Consider the following 14642-nt stretch of genomic DNA (forward strand, 5'->3'; position numbering starts at 1 on the left):
CTGCCTAAAGAGCTTTATATATTGCAAGAAAGAACAAGAATATTTCTTGTCAACAGATGTGGGGGGGGGGCAGTGTTTTTTTATTTGTCAGCAGGGGTGGGGTGAACAAAAAGTCAGCGTAAAATCTGATCGCTCCCTAAAATCAGTCTCATTCAACAACAAAAAATAAAACTGAATCAAATAAAATGAAATCATTCACCACTTACATGCTAGCTTCACTCTGTGTATAACATGTAAAATTGTCAGATATATAGAAGTCCACACTGGTGTTACATTTTATTACTTATTAATATTATCCATGATTTAAGTTATATGACTATATCTCTTTGCAATATCCAAAATTTTTCTAATGACAAAAGATTGTGTCTTTTAACATTCTCATTTAACAAGTGCTTGAAGTACAAATTACAAAAACACATGTGTGTTTACACCAACGAAGAGAGCCAAGAGACAAGATTAAACAAAGTTCACATTTTTATACCTAATTTTCATGTCACTGATGAGATCATCATATGCTTAACACTTCTTCATCTATATACCCCAAGAGCCATTCAAATTAATTTCCAGCTCATTACTTTTGGAATTAAAGATTATTTTACCAAAAAGACACATTTTAGCCATAATTTGCATATCAATAATGGAATCATCATGTTCTGAATAATTCTTAAAGCAATAAAAAAAATAATTGTTTGATTCCGGTTATCTGACCCTGCCTAGTTTTTCACTGCCGACCCTAACCTTTTTATTAACAAGTTCAAGAAAAAAATTGTAACATCACAAAAATTATGAAGTCTCGCAAGAATTGGTGGATGCACAAACTGACATCAATTTAAAAAGACAATATAAAACTTTTCTTCCAAAATGTAATGACTGTACATCTGATGAGAAGAAACCAAAAACAGAGAGCATATGGAGAACAATGAAAAACATAACTACCTCAGATATGAAAAAAAATATTTAGAAAAAAAGAAATATAAAATGGCATTGTAGCACAACTATTGTTTTCCAAAATACTGCCAATGGCGATGTAGCACAACTGTAGTTTTTAAAAATAGTTATCCATATGCTAGTCCATTCTAAAAATAGGTGTTCATTTGTTGAATGACTATCCAGTTGCCTATCCAACCATGTTATGTTTGTCACATATGTGATTATTGGGCTGTTGCCATGGGCGGGGCCACTGTTGCTAGGGATATTTGCATACATTTTTTGAATGTTTACTAACTGCCTACCAGATGGTGTTCTTATTTAACCAAAATATACTGCCATTTGGTTGTTGCTAAGGCCATGGTCATGGTTGCTAGGGCCAATTGTGTCAAACTATTCTAAAGGAAATCTGCAGAACAACACTTCTAGAACCATCTCACCAAATTTCAGTTTCCCTGACCAAGTACTTTTTGAGATATAAACTTTTGACCAATTTACATGTTTACTCCTAATTTGGATGTTACTGATGAGATCATTATATGCTTAATATTTCTTCATCTATACACCGGCAGATACATCCCTGTTAAAAGTTCAGCCCAATCTACTGAGTAGTTTTGGAATTGTAGGTTTTTAACCAAAAAGCCCTACTTTGCATATTACACATGGAAACATCATGTCATGAACAAATCTTAATTTACACACCCCTGAGAATGTTCCCACCAAATTTCAGGCCAATCTGCCCAGTAGTTTTGTAGTTTAAATTCTTTGACAAAAATCACATTTTTGACCCAAAACCCATATATCTGATGTGATCATTTTCATTTGAACAATTTCACTACTAGACATCCAATATAACATGACCACCAAGTATCAAAGAAATCGGACTGCAGTTTTCGACTAAGTTGTTTACACACACACACACACACACACACACACACACACACTCTTCATTTCAATTGTATTAAAAATGTTCAAAATAGAGCTCATGTCCTTGTGCACAACTAATTGATTTAAGATCTAAATTTCTGTTTTACTACACATAGAGTCTGAAGTTATTTTTTTTCTCTTAGAGACGAGCAAAACAACAGCTTCTTTGAATAGGACATCTGTTATGTACTGTGTAACAAACCTGTAAGAGATAAGAAAGTTAACAAAGGATTAATACATTTATTGTTCAACTCTAAAACTTGCAAATATTTATGGTCAAAGTATTGGTGTAGTATTTGATCATGATTTCTTTTGCTAGTTATGTTTCTGTTAAATGAGATTTGGAAAAGAGCAAAGTTTGCAAGGCTAGGTACATGTAACTCTGGTGTCCGGTCTCAGTTACATGTACATGCTAAAAATCAAAATGGCTGACATTTTTCTTATTAATTTTAGTAGTTTAATCTAAGATGGGTAGAAGTAGGTGAAAAACAGTGACAGTGTTGTTGTAGCATGAATCAATTTGGAAAAGAGTATAGTTTGTAAGGCTAGGTAACTCTGGTGTCTGGTCTCCTAGTTACATGCTAAAAATCAAAATGGCTGACAATTTTCTAACAAATTTTAGTAGTTTAGTCTAAGATGGATAGAAATAGGTGAAAAACAGTGACAGTGTTATTGTAGCATGATTCAATTTGGAAAGGAGTATAGTTTGTAAGGTTAGGTAACTCTGGTGTCTGGTCTCCTAGTTACATGCTAAAAATCAAAATGGCGGACATTTTTCTAATAAATTTTAGTAGTTTAGTCTAAGATGGATAGAAATAGGTAAAAAACAGTGACAGTGTTATTGTAGCATGAATGAATTTGGAAAAGAGTATAGTTTGTAAGGCTAGGTAACTCTGGTGTCTGGTCTCCTAGTTACATGCTAAAAATCAAAATGGCTGACATTTTTCTAATAAATTTTCGTAGTTTAGTCTAAGATGGATAGAAATAGGTGAAAAACAGTGACAGTGTTATTGTAGCATGAATGAATTTGGAAAGGAGTATAGTTTGTAAGGTTATGTAACTCTGGTGTCTGGTCTCCTAGTTACATGCTAAAAATCAAAATGGCGGACATTTTTCTAATAAATTTTAGTAGTTTAGTCTAAGATGGATAGAAATAGGTGAAAAACAGTGACAGTGTTATTGTAGCATGATTCAATTTGGAAAGGAGTATAGTTTGTAAGGTTAGGTAACTCTGGTGTCTGGTCTCCTAGTTACATGCTAAAAATCAAAATGGCGGACATTTTTCTAATAAATTTTAGTAGTTTAGTCTAAGATGGATAGAAATAGGTAAAAAACAGTGACAGTGTTATTGTAGCATGAATGAATTTGGAAAAGAGTATAGTTTGTAAGGCTAGGTAACTCTGGTGTCTGGTCTCCTAGTTACATGCTAAAAATCAAAATGGCTGACATTTTTCTAACAAATTTTAGTAGTTTAGTCTAAGATGGATAGAAATAGGTGAAAAACAGTGACAGTGTTATTGTAGCATGAATGAATTTGGAAAGGAGTATAGTTTGTAAGGTTAGGTAACTCTGGTGTCTGGTCTCCTAGTTACATGCTAAAAATCAAAATGGCTGACATTTTTCTAATAAATTTTAGTAGTTTAGTCTAAGATGGATAGAAGTAGGTGAGAAACAGTGACAGTGTTGTTGTAGCATGATTCAATTTGGAAAGGAGTATAGTTTGTAAGGTTAGGTAACTCTGGTGTCTGGTCTCCTAGTTACATGCTAAAAATCAAAATGGCGGACATTTTTCTAATAAATTTTAGTAGTTTAGTCTAAGATGGATAGAAGTAGGTGAGAAACAGTGACAGTGTTGTTGTAGCATGATTCAATTTGGAAAGGAGCATAGTTTGTAAGGTTAGGTAACTCTGGTGTCTGGTCTCCTAGTTACATGCTAAAAATCAAAATGGCTGACATTTTTCTAATAAATTTTAGTAGTTTAGTCTAAGATGGATAGAAGTAGGTGAGAAACAGTGACAGTGTTATTGTAGCATGATTCAATTTGGAAAGGAGTATAGTTTGTAAGGTTAGGTAACTCTGGTGTCTGGTCTCCTAGTTACATGCTAAAAATCAAAATGGCGGACATTTTTCTAATAAATTTTAGTAGTTTAGTCTAAGATGGATAGAAGTAGGTGAGAAACAGTGACAGTGTTGTTGTAGCATGATTCAATTTGGAAAGGAGTATAGTTTGTAAGGTTAGGTAACTCTGGTGTCTGGTCTCCTAGTTACATGCTAAAAATCAAAATGGCTGACATTTTTCTAATAAATTTTAGTAGTTTAGTCTAAGATGGATAGAAGTAGGTGAGAAACAGTGACAGTGTTATTGTAGCATGATTCAATTTGGAAAGGAGTATAGTTTGTAAGGTTAGGTAACTCTGGTGTCTGGTCTCCTAGTTACATGCTAAAAATCAAAATGGCTGACATTTTTCTAATAAATTTTAGTAGTTTAGTCTAAGATGGATAGAAGTAGGTGAGAAACAGTGACAGTGTTGTTGTAGCATGATTCAATTTGGAAAGGAGTATAGTTTGTAAGGTTAGGTAACTCTGGTGTCTGGTCTCCTAGTTACATGCTAAAAATCAAAATGGCGGACATTTTTCTAATAAATTTTAGTAGTTTAGTCTAAGATGGATAGAAGTAGGTGAGAAACAGTGACAGTGTTGTTGTAGCATGATTCAATTTGGAAAGGAGCATAGTTTGTAAGGTTAGGTAACTCTGGTGTCTGGTCTCCTAGTTACATGCTAAAAATCAAAATGGCTGACATTTTTCTAATAAATTTTAGTAGTTTAGTCTAAGATGGATAGAAGTAGGTGAAAAACAGTGACAGTGTTGTTGTAGCATGATTCAATTTGGAAAGGAGCATAGTTTGTAAGGTTAGGTAACTCTGGTGTCTGGTCTCCTAGTTACATGCTAAAAATCAAAATGGCTGACATTTTTCTAATAAATTTTAGTAGTTTAGTCGAAGATGGATAGAAGTAGGTGAGAAACAGTGACAGTGTTGTTGTAGCATGATTCAATTTGGAAAGGAGTATAGTTTGTAAGGTTAGGTAACTCTGGTGTCTGGTCTCCTAGTTACATGCTAAAAATCAAAATGGCGGACATTTTTCTAATAAATTTTAGTAGTTTAGTCTAAGATGGATAGAAATAGGTGAAAAACAGTGACAGTGTTATTGTAGCATGATTCAATTTGGAAAGGAGTATAGTTTGTAAGGTTAGGTAACTCTGGTGTCTGGTCTCCTAGTTACATGCTAAAAATCAAAATGGCTGACATTTTTCTAATAAATTTTAGTAGTTTAGTCTAAGATGGATAGAAGTAGGTGAGAAACAGTGACAGTGTTGTTGTAGCATGATTCAATTTGGAAAGGAGTATAGTTTGTAAGGTTAGGTAACTCTGGTGTCTGGTCTCCTAGTTACATGCTAAAAATCAAAATGGCGGACATTTTTCTAATAAATTTTAGTAGTTTAGTCTAAGATGGATAGAAGTAGGTGAGAAACAGTGACAGTGTTGTTGTAGCATGATTCAATTTGGAAAGGAGCATAGTTTGTAAGGTTAGGTAACTCTGGTGTCTGGTCTCCTAGTTACATGCTAAAAATCAAAATGGCTGACATTTTTCTAATAAATTTTAGTAGTTTAGTCTAAGATGGATAGAAGTAGGTGAAAAACAGTGACAGTGTTGTTGTAGCATGATTCAATTTGGAAAGGAGCATAGTTTGTAAGGTTAGGTAACTCTGGTGTCTGGTCTCCTAGTTACATGCTAAAAATCAAAATGGCTGACATTTTTCTAATAAATTTTAGTAGTTTAGTCGAAGATGGATAGAAGTAGGTGAGAAACAGTGACAGTGTTGTTGTAGCATGATTCAATTTGGAAAGGAGTATAGTTTGTAAGGTTAGGTAACTCTGGTGTCTGGTCTCCTAGTTACATGCTAAAAATCAAAATGGCGGACATTTTTCTAATAAATTTTAGTAGTTTAGTCTAAGATGGATAGAAATAGGTGAAAAACAGTGACAGTGTTATTGTAGCATGATTCAATTTGGAAAGGAGTATAGTTTGTAAGGTTAGGTAACTCTGGTGTCTGGTCTCCTAGTTACATGCTAAAAATCAAAATGGCGGACATTTTTCTAATAAATTTTAGTAGTTTAGTCTAAGATGGATAGAAATAGGTAAAAAACAGTGACAGTGTTATTGTAGCATGAATGAATTTGGAAAAGAGTATAGTTTGTAAGGCTAGGTAACTCTGGTGTCTGGTCTCCTAGTTACATGCTAAAAATCAAAATGGCTGACATTTTTCTAACAAATTTTAGTAGTTTAGTCTAAGATGGATAGAAATAGGTGAAAAACAGTGACAGTGTTATTGTAGCATGATTCAATTTGGAAAGGAGTATAGTTTGTAAGGTTAGGTAACTCTGGTGTCTGGTCTCCTAGTTACATGCTAAAAATCAAAATGGCGGACATTTTTCTAATAAATTTTAGTAGTTTAGTCTAAGATGGATAGAAATAGGTAAAAAACAGTGACAGTGTTATTGTAGCATGAATGAATTTGGAAAAGAGTATAGTTTGTAAGGCTAGGTAACTCTGGTGTCTGGTCTCCTAGTTACATGCTAAAAATCAAAATGGCTGACATTTTTCTAACAAATTTTAGTAGTTTAGTCTAAGATGGATAGAAATAGGTGAAAAACAGTGACAGTGTTATTGTAGCATGAATGAATTTGGAAAGGAGTATAGTTTGTAAGGTTAGGTAACTCTGGTGTCTGGTCTCCTAGTTACATGCTAAAAATCAAAATGGCGGACATTTTTCTAATAAATTTTAGTAGTTTAGTCTAAGATGGATAGAAATAGGTGAAAAACAGTGACAGTGTTATTGTAGCATGATTCAATTTGGAAAGGAGTATAGTTTGTAAGGTTAGGTAACTCTGGTGTCTGGTCTCCTAGTTACATGCTAAAAATCAAAATGGCGGACATTTTTCTAATAAATTTTAGTAGTTTAGTCTAAGATGGATAGAAATAGGTAAAAAACAGTGACAGTGTTATTGTAGCATGAATGAATTTGGAAAAGAGTATAGTTTGTAAGGCTAGGTAACTCTGGTGTCTGGTCTCCTAGTTACATGCTAAAAATCAAAATGGCTGACATTTTTCTAACAAATTTTAGTAGTTTAGTCTAAGATGGATAGAAATAGGTGAAAAACAGTGACAGTGTTATTGTAGCATGATTCAATTTGGAAAGGAGTATAGTTTGTAAGGTTAGGTAACTCTGGTGTCTGGTCTCCTAGTTACATGCTAAAAATCAAAATGGCGGACATTTTTCTAATAAATTTTAGTAGTTTAGTCTAAGATGGATAGAAATAGGTAAAAAACAGTGACAGTGTTATTGTAGCATGAATGAATTTGGAAAAGAGTATAGTTTGTAAGGCTAGGTAACTCTGGTGTCTGGTCTCCTAGTTACATGCTAAAAATCAAAATGGCTGACATTTTTCTAACAAATTTTAGTAGTTTAGTCTAAGATGGATAGAAATAGGTGAAAAACAGTGACAGTGTTATTGTAGCATGAATGAATTTGGAAAGGAGTATAGTTTGTAAGGTTAGGTAACTCTGGTGTCTGGTCTCCTAGTTACATGCTAAAAATCAAAATGGCTGACATTTTTCTAACAAATTTTAGTAGTTTAGTCTAAGATGGATAGAAATAGGTGAAAAACAGTGACAGTGTTATTGTAGCATGAATGAATTTGGAAAGGAGTATAGTTTGTAAGGTTAGGTAACTCTGGTGTCTGGTCTCCTAGTTACATGCTAAAAATCAAAATGGCTGACATTTTTCTAATAAATTTTAGTAGTTTAGTCTAAGATGGATAGAAGTAGGTGAGAAACAGTGACAGTGTTGTTGTAGCATGATTCAATTTGGAAAGGAGTATAGTTTGTAAGGTTAGGTAACTCTGGTGTCTGGTCTCCTAGTTACATGCTAAAAATCAAAATGGCGGACATTTTTCTAATAAATTTTAGTAGTTTAGTCTAAGATGGATAGAAGTAGGTGAGAAACAGTGACAGTGTTGTTGTAGCATGATTCAATTTGGAAAGGAGTATAGTTTGTAAGGTTAGGTAACTCTGGTGTCTGGTCTCCTAGTTACATGCTAAAAATCAAAATGGCGGACATTTTTCTAATAAATTTTAGTAGTTTAGTCTAAGATGGATAGAAGTAGGTGAGAAACAGTGACAGTGTTGTTGTAGCATGATTCAATTTGGAAAGGAGCATAGTTTGTAAGGTTAGGTAACTCTGGTGTCTGGTCTCCTAGTTACATGCTAAAAATCAAAATGGCGGACATTTTTCTAATAAATTTTAGTAGTTTAGTCTAAGATGGATAGAAATAGGTAAAAAACAGTGACAGTGTTATTGTAGCATGAATGAATTTGGAAAAGAGTATAGTTTGTAAGGTTAGGTAACTCTGGTGTCTGGTCTCCTAGTTACATGCTAAAAATCAAAATGGCTGACATTTTTCTAACAAATTTTAGTAGTTTAGTCTAAGATGGATAGAAATAGGTGAAAAACAGTGACAGTGTTATTGTAGCATTATTCAATTTGGAAAGGAGTATAGTTTGTAAGGTTAGGTAACTCTGGTGTCTGGTCTCCTAGTTACATGCTAAAAATCAAAATGGCGGACATTTTTCTAATAAATTTTAGTAGTTTAGTCTAAGATGGATAGAAATACATGAAAAACAGTGACAGTGTTATTGTAGCATGATTCAATTTGGAAAGGAGTATAGTTTGTAAGGCTAGGTAACTCTGGTGTCTGGTCTCCTAGTTACATGCTAAAAATCAAAATGGCTGACATTTTTCTAATAAATTTTAGTAGTTTAGTCTAAGATGGATAGAAGTAGGTGAGAAACAGTGACAGTGTTATTGTAGCATGATTCAATTTGGAAAGGAGCATAGTTTGTAAGGTTAGGTAACTCTGGTGTCTGGTCTCCTAGTTACATGCTAAAAATTAAAATGGCTGACATTTTTCTAATAAATTTTAGTAGTTTAGTCTAAGATGGGTAGAAGTAGGTGAGAAACAGTGACTGTTGTTGTAGCATGATTCAATTTGGAAAGGAGCATAGTTTGTAAGGTTAGGTAACTCTGGTGTCTGGTCTCCTAGTTACATGCTAAAAATCAAAATGGCGGACATTTTTCTAATAAATTTTAATAGTTTAGACTAAGATGGATAGAAGTAGGTGAGAAACAGTGACAGTGTTGTTGTAGCATGAATGAATTTGGAATAGAGCATAGTTTGTAAGGCTAGGTATAACTCTGGTGTCTGGCCTCATACAAAAATGTAGTTACATTTGTACATGTTTAAAACGAAAATTGCGAACATTTTTGTAATAAATTTTAGTACTTTAGTCTAAGATTGGTAAAGGAAGGTCAAAAACAAGGAAAGAGTTGATTTAGAATCCACCAGTTTGGAAAGAGCTTGTTTTGTCAAGAATGATAGCCCTGTGAAACTTACAAGTGTGTCTCTGAATTGTCTTTTATATGCTGATGAGTCTCTACCACTAGAAATTAAAGTTGAGTTGCAAAGTTGTTTATTTAAATTACATTATTTTGTACAAAGTAGAAAATAATAATCAACATTAAGAAATCAAGGTCATATGTAAATACAGGAAATCCAAATTTTATTTTTTATAATTTTACTCTCGACAATGTAAGCCTAAGAGAATACTGTTTTCTTGGTATCATTATTTCTTCTAACAGTAAATTTAAACAAAACCTCAATAACTTGAAGTTTAAATCCACGAGAGCTCTCTTAAGTTCATGTATAACTATTTCTTCTAACTAGAGTATTTCTATTGATGTGGCTTTAGATCTCTTTGATTGTTTAATTGTTGCTATTGTGACTTACAGATGTGAAGTTTGGGGTTATGAAATTGAGAAATTTTCAGATTCTTGTTGATGTTTTTTTTTTCTTTTTATAGATTTCTACTTTGGGTTTCTTATAAGATATCAAGATGTGGTATTGTTGGAGAATTAGGTCATTTCCCCACTAATTTCACTGTAATTAAACTTCTGTTAAAGTATTGGTATAGATTAATTGTCGATGGACAATTTATTGTGAGCAGCCTACATTTGTTCTATGTGTTATTCAACATGGGGTATTTATATTTTATTATTAGAAACTTACTTGTTAAATATAATGAGACAGTGTGTGGTCAAATCTTTGCAGGTTTAATTATACTAGGAAGGTTCATCATAATTTTATGACTTATGTCTAGAATTTTGTAATCATGGTACAGGGAATTACATAATGACATTAGAAGAAAAAAGTACTAATAAAAACAAAATGAGAACATTTAGATTATTTAAAACAGCTTTTGGTTTTGAGAAACATCTTCTGCAAATTAAAAATCCAGTTGGTAGAAGACTAGTGACTAAATTTAGAATTTTGGATTATAATATTTATATTGAGTTGGGGAGATGGTGTACTCCTAAGATTCCTGTACATGATGAAAGAATCTTTAAATTTTGTCAAATTATGCGGTAGAAGATGAATTTCATCATTTCATGCTTTATTCTCATTATACAAATTAAAGAAAGGCACTTATTCTTCTTCTTTTTCATTAGATAATTCAAATTTTCATTCAGTTTCTGCATATTTTGACCTCAGATGATAGACTTCCTCTTGGAAACTTTCTAGTCGATGTAAACAGTGCTCCATCAGTTGGTTAAAAGAATATATTTTAATCATTTTATTTCTGCACGTTATTTTTGTATGCTTTACCATGCATGTAAAGATTGACTGACTGTAGACACAGCTGAGAATACAGTACTACTACCAGTATCAATGTCTGTTGTTAAACTTCATGCTAGTCACTAGGAAAGCTCAGAAAACTGTCTATGTATACACAATCTTGCATGGTTCTCTTCAAAACATCGTTCATTCCAACAGCTGTGTTTATTCAAAACTCATTATATGGCCCATTTTAAACCCACAGAATGTTAATTGTACTTGTGTCAATTGCTTTGTACATTGTATTTTGAGCATAAAGATGCATTCATAATCATGTACGCATAATAAATGTTACACCTCGTTATCTTATCTTTATCTGTGTTTATGTGTTACAACTCAGAGTGAGACAATGCATAGGGATGGGTCTATACTAGCGACAAACACACTACTTTCTAAACTGCATGTCCTGCTTGGTATTACGGGAAACGTTTCTGACAATGGAGAATCAGTCCCTTGTGACGTGAGCTAAGATTCTATTCAAGAATGCTATCTATGATGATCATACAAAATAATGACGTTATTTGGGTATATACAATATTCAAAGTTATCGTTGCCGGCGATTGCTCCGGAATATTCAGCTGCCAATATTGATTGTTTTGTATTACGGTCGAAATAGAGTAGAATATTGCCATCATGGAATAGTGTATACTTATTAGCACACAATTACAAGTTGTTGTGATCCAGACACACGCATAGTTTTTCTAATAATAGTGACACATGTACATTTTTGTCGATGAAAGAACAGGGGTCAACTTACCGTGAAAGTTCGCACCTCTGGTTCGCACTTGCACTACGCTCTCGCGATGTATACATCTAGACTGGAACACAGACAATTCTGTGACTTGAAGGAGCACTAGCACTGCACGTGAAGTACAAGTGACACATGTGCATGATGTGAATAACTATATACACAAACAAATTGTAACGTGTGCAAAATGCGCAGGCGTAAACCCGAATATGTATTAAACCAGACACAGGCGTTGTTTACCAGTCACATGCGTTACTGGCAACTCTCATGTCTGCAAACTCGACAACGCGCGTACTGCCTCTATCGACCATTGACCACACAGCATGCAACACACAGGTTCGTAAAGCAGATACGGTAGTTGTAGACACGAATGTTTATGTCAATGTCTGACTGACTTGTTCAGATGCCGTAGTTCGCTAATACACGGAGTAGATAAACCGTCCCAGAGAGCTATGGACTTGTTTGTATCCAACAGTTGACTGGTAGAGTAGAAAAGAAATCTGGGGAGTCTGTATGACCCCTAGTTAATCTAAATGGCACGGGTTTTGTGCAAATCCACAGAATTGAGACTGTTTGAACATTTCTCTCTTTTTTTTCTTTAAAGGTACTCTTAAGATGGCATAGAAATAGTCCTACCAATAAATAACCTTCGTCTTGTTGTTTCTTTGACTCCATGTAATATCACCGTCTATAATACAATGTGTATTTTGCATGAAAGTAACCGACAAAATCTGTTTCGGATAAGGAGAAGATGGGAAGTGATTGTAATCAATACTCGGGCTATACAATGGAAATATGTCATGCCACCATAGTGATTACAACAATCACTTATAAATAAATAAATATAGGAAATATAGGCCAACCTATTACCATGTAGTGAACAGAGTGGAGTGTACATATATCCCATAGAGGTACCTATTGACTTTTATAGACTATTTCCAATTGAGTAACATCATACACTACATTCCAGATATTTAAAAAATTGCACATTTTGCTGAAATTCTGAAAACAGGTGTTACAGCAAAGCATTGCCATTGTAAAAGATCTCAGATTTGATTGATTTTATTTTATTTTATTTTATTTTATTTTATTTTATTTTATTTTATTTTATTGAGATTTATTTCATTTTGTTTTGTTTCGCTTTAACGTTTGGTTTAATTGTTTTATTGAATTTTTTTTTTTAAATTTCATTTTATCTTATTTGTAAAAAGGAAACTTAAAATTCTAATGTAACTTTAATTTCTTGTTGATCATACTTCCGTGTTAAATCAATTTAATTTGAAATTCAAAATATGCATTTCGAGTAAGGCCTGTTTTAACAAAATATTCCAAAATGGCACATCACTTATGAATTATTAGGTAAATTTGATTGCTTCTACAATTATTAGCCCTGACCCGGATCTATAGTGGTACGGCAACAGTTTGTACTTCAGCTCCCTGGGAAGCATATTATACATTGCAGCCACTATGAATGCATAATAGTTTGTTTTGTCACGTTGCAACTTCTATCATTATATCAGGTAATAATAATATTGTAATATTCCTTGACGTATGGGTGCGAGTCTCTCTGTGTGTGTGTGGGGGGGGGGAGACATGTGAAATTTAAAAAAATCGCAACAGTCATGGAAATGTGGCATATCATAATTATGATTACGCATATCGCTAATATTTGTAAATTTGGTACGTTTTTCTTTATAAATTACAGCACACCAGTGACATTTCTTAACCGGAAACTCTCATGTCTTAATAAGGAAACACGTTTCATTCAACCCCATTACACCTACCAAGTCGTTCACTTCCTTTGTTAATCACTGTGGTCTGACATGGCAGGTCGTTGCAGGTAGATACAACTGGCCATGGTGTACGCTATTAAATAGGTAACTGAACCCAGACTTTTGTATAGATTACTATTAAATATTTGGACCAGGGTGTTGTATAGGGGTAATCGGGCGATCTTAAGCCATGAATTGCGTTCAATCTAAATTATTTTGTTATGATATGTACCGATGCATGAATCACTGTATGTTCTCTTTGGAGACTCCAGTTTTAATTCAAAATAACATGATGTAATGTAAAAAGAAAATGTTATACCGCGATCGGACGTCTTAGGAACGATTTCAGTACTTTTATGGGGGTTGCCTACTGTAATAATACAGGTTATGAATGGAGGAACTGTATAGTATGTCGCGTGGGTCAGCAAATGATGGAAGTTAATATGTCATTGGTGACATAAATGTATGAACAACTCAAAAGATTGACCGGGTCAACATGTGATGAGAACATCGTGTAGACATATTGTCAAAAGTATGGATAATAGACTTACAACATATCTCACGAAAGCTTTGTATGTGAAGTGGCAATTCAGATAGCTATCGCTGTGGCCCTATCTGTATGCTATAGGTCCGTTAAAGGCAACCTGTTGAGTGTCAAGAAAGGGCGTGTTGACTGAACCCGAGACATCTCCTTCATTCATACACAAATACCTGCTAACTTATCTGATTATATTATGTCGACATACCAATGAATGCTTTAGCAGAATTTGATGATTTAGGATTCAGTTGACATTCTGTAATTCTCTAGGATGATTTGTGTAACTCAAAAGTCAATGCGGTAATTTAAAAAAAAATTTAAATACCGATATGAAGCAGACGGCGCGCCGTCGGTAGCCCATTTAGTTTCCGGGCTATCATATCTCGATAAATACACTCCTTCTTCAAAGTCTGGCACTTCTGCTGACTTTAAAGTACATTACTTGATAAAAGATTTGAATATATTCAGCGTACTTACCAAAAGAACGGTTCGTATGTCGACAAAATAGTTTCCCCTAAACGAGATATGTTTGATAGCGTCTTTGAATGGAGAGTGCACAGCACACATATGCACGTTGTTCTAGAAATAGTACGTCGATAGCGAATCGACGTACGTTGATTTGCTACGAGTATATCACGTGACATTCACATGTCACACATATACATTCTGTTGTGGTACTCAGTCGTCATTGGATATTTAAATGTAACATGGTTGGATAGTCTTTGTGTATCATCTGGTTGTGGGGTTTAAGAAATAAATCTAAAATGCGTCGTTGTATGTAATATGTCGCCAGAATACCTTTCCCTCAAGCGAGACGTTTTGATACAGTATAGTCTTTGAGTGAAGAGTGATATTGTTATGATCAGGTCATGTGATATATTCACCAAGGTCACAGTTTGCGTAAACTACGTCACTGTTAAGTAATATTGATATACGTC

The 14642-nt window shown here is 33.8% G+C and overlaps 1 protein-coding gene across 2 annotated transcripts in view; it reads right to left on the reverse strand.

Moving 5' to 3' along the window:
* Positions 1–14539, reverse strand: part of LOC144448277 (uncharacterized) — a 66510-nt gene extending 51971 nt beyond the window's left edge. For both annotated transcript variants that reach the window (XM_078138461.1, XM_078138459.1), the window contains exon 1: positions 14182–14539. The gene's annotated coding sequence lies outside the window, so the exon portion shown is untranslated. The remainder of the gene's footprint in view (positions 1–14181) is intronic.
* Between the last annotated feature and the right edge of the window lie 103 nt (positions 14540–14642).

This window comes from Glandiceps talaboti, chromosome 17, assembly GCF_964340395.1.
Source record: "Glandiceps talaboti chromosome 17, keGlaTala1.1, whole genome shotgun sequence".
NCBI classification, from domain to species: Eukaryota; Metazoa; Hemichordata; class Enteropneusta; family Spengelidae; genus Glandiceps; species Glandiceps talaboti.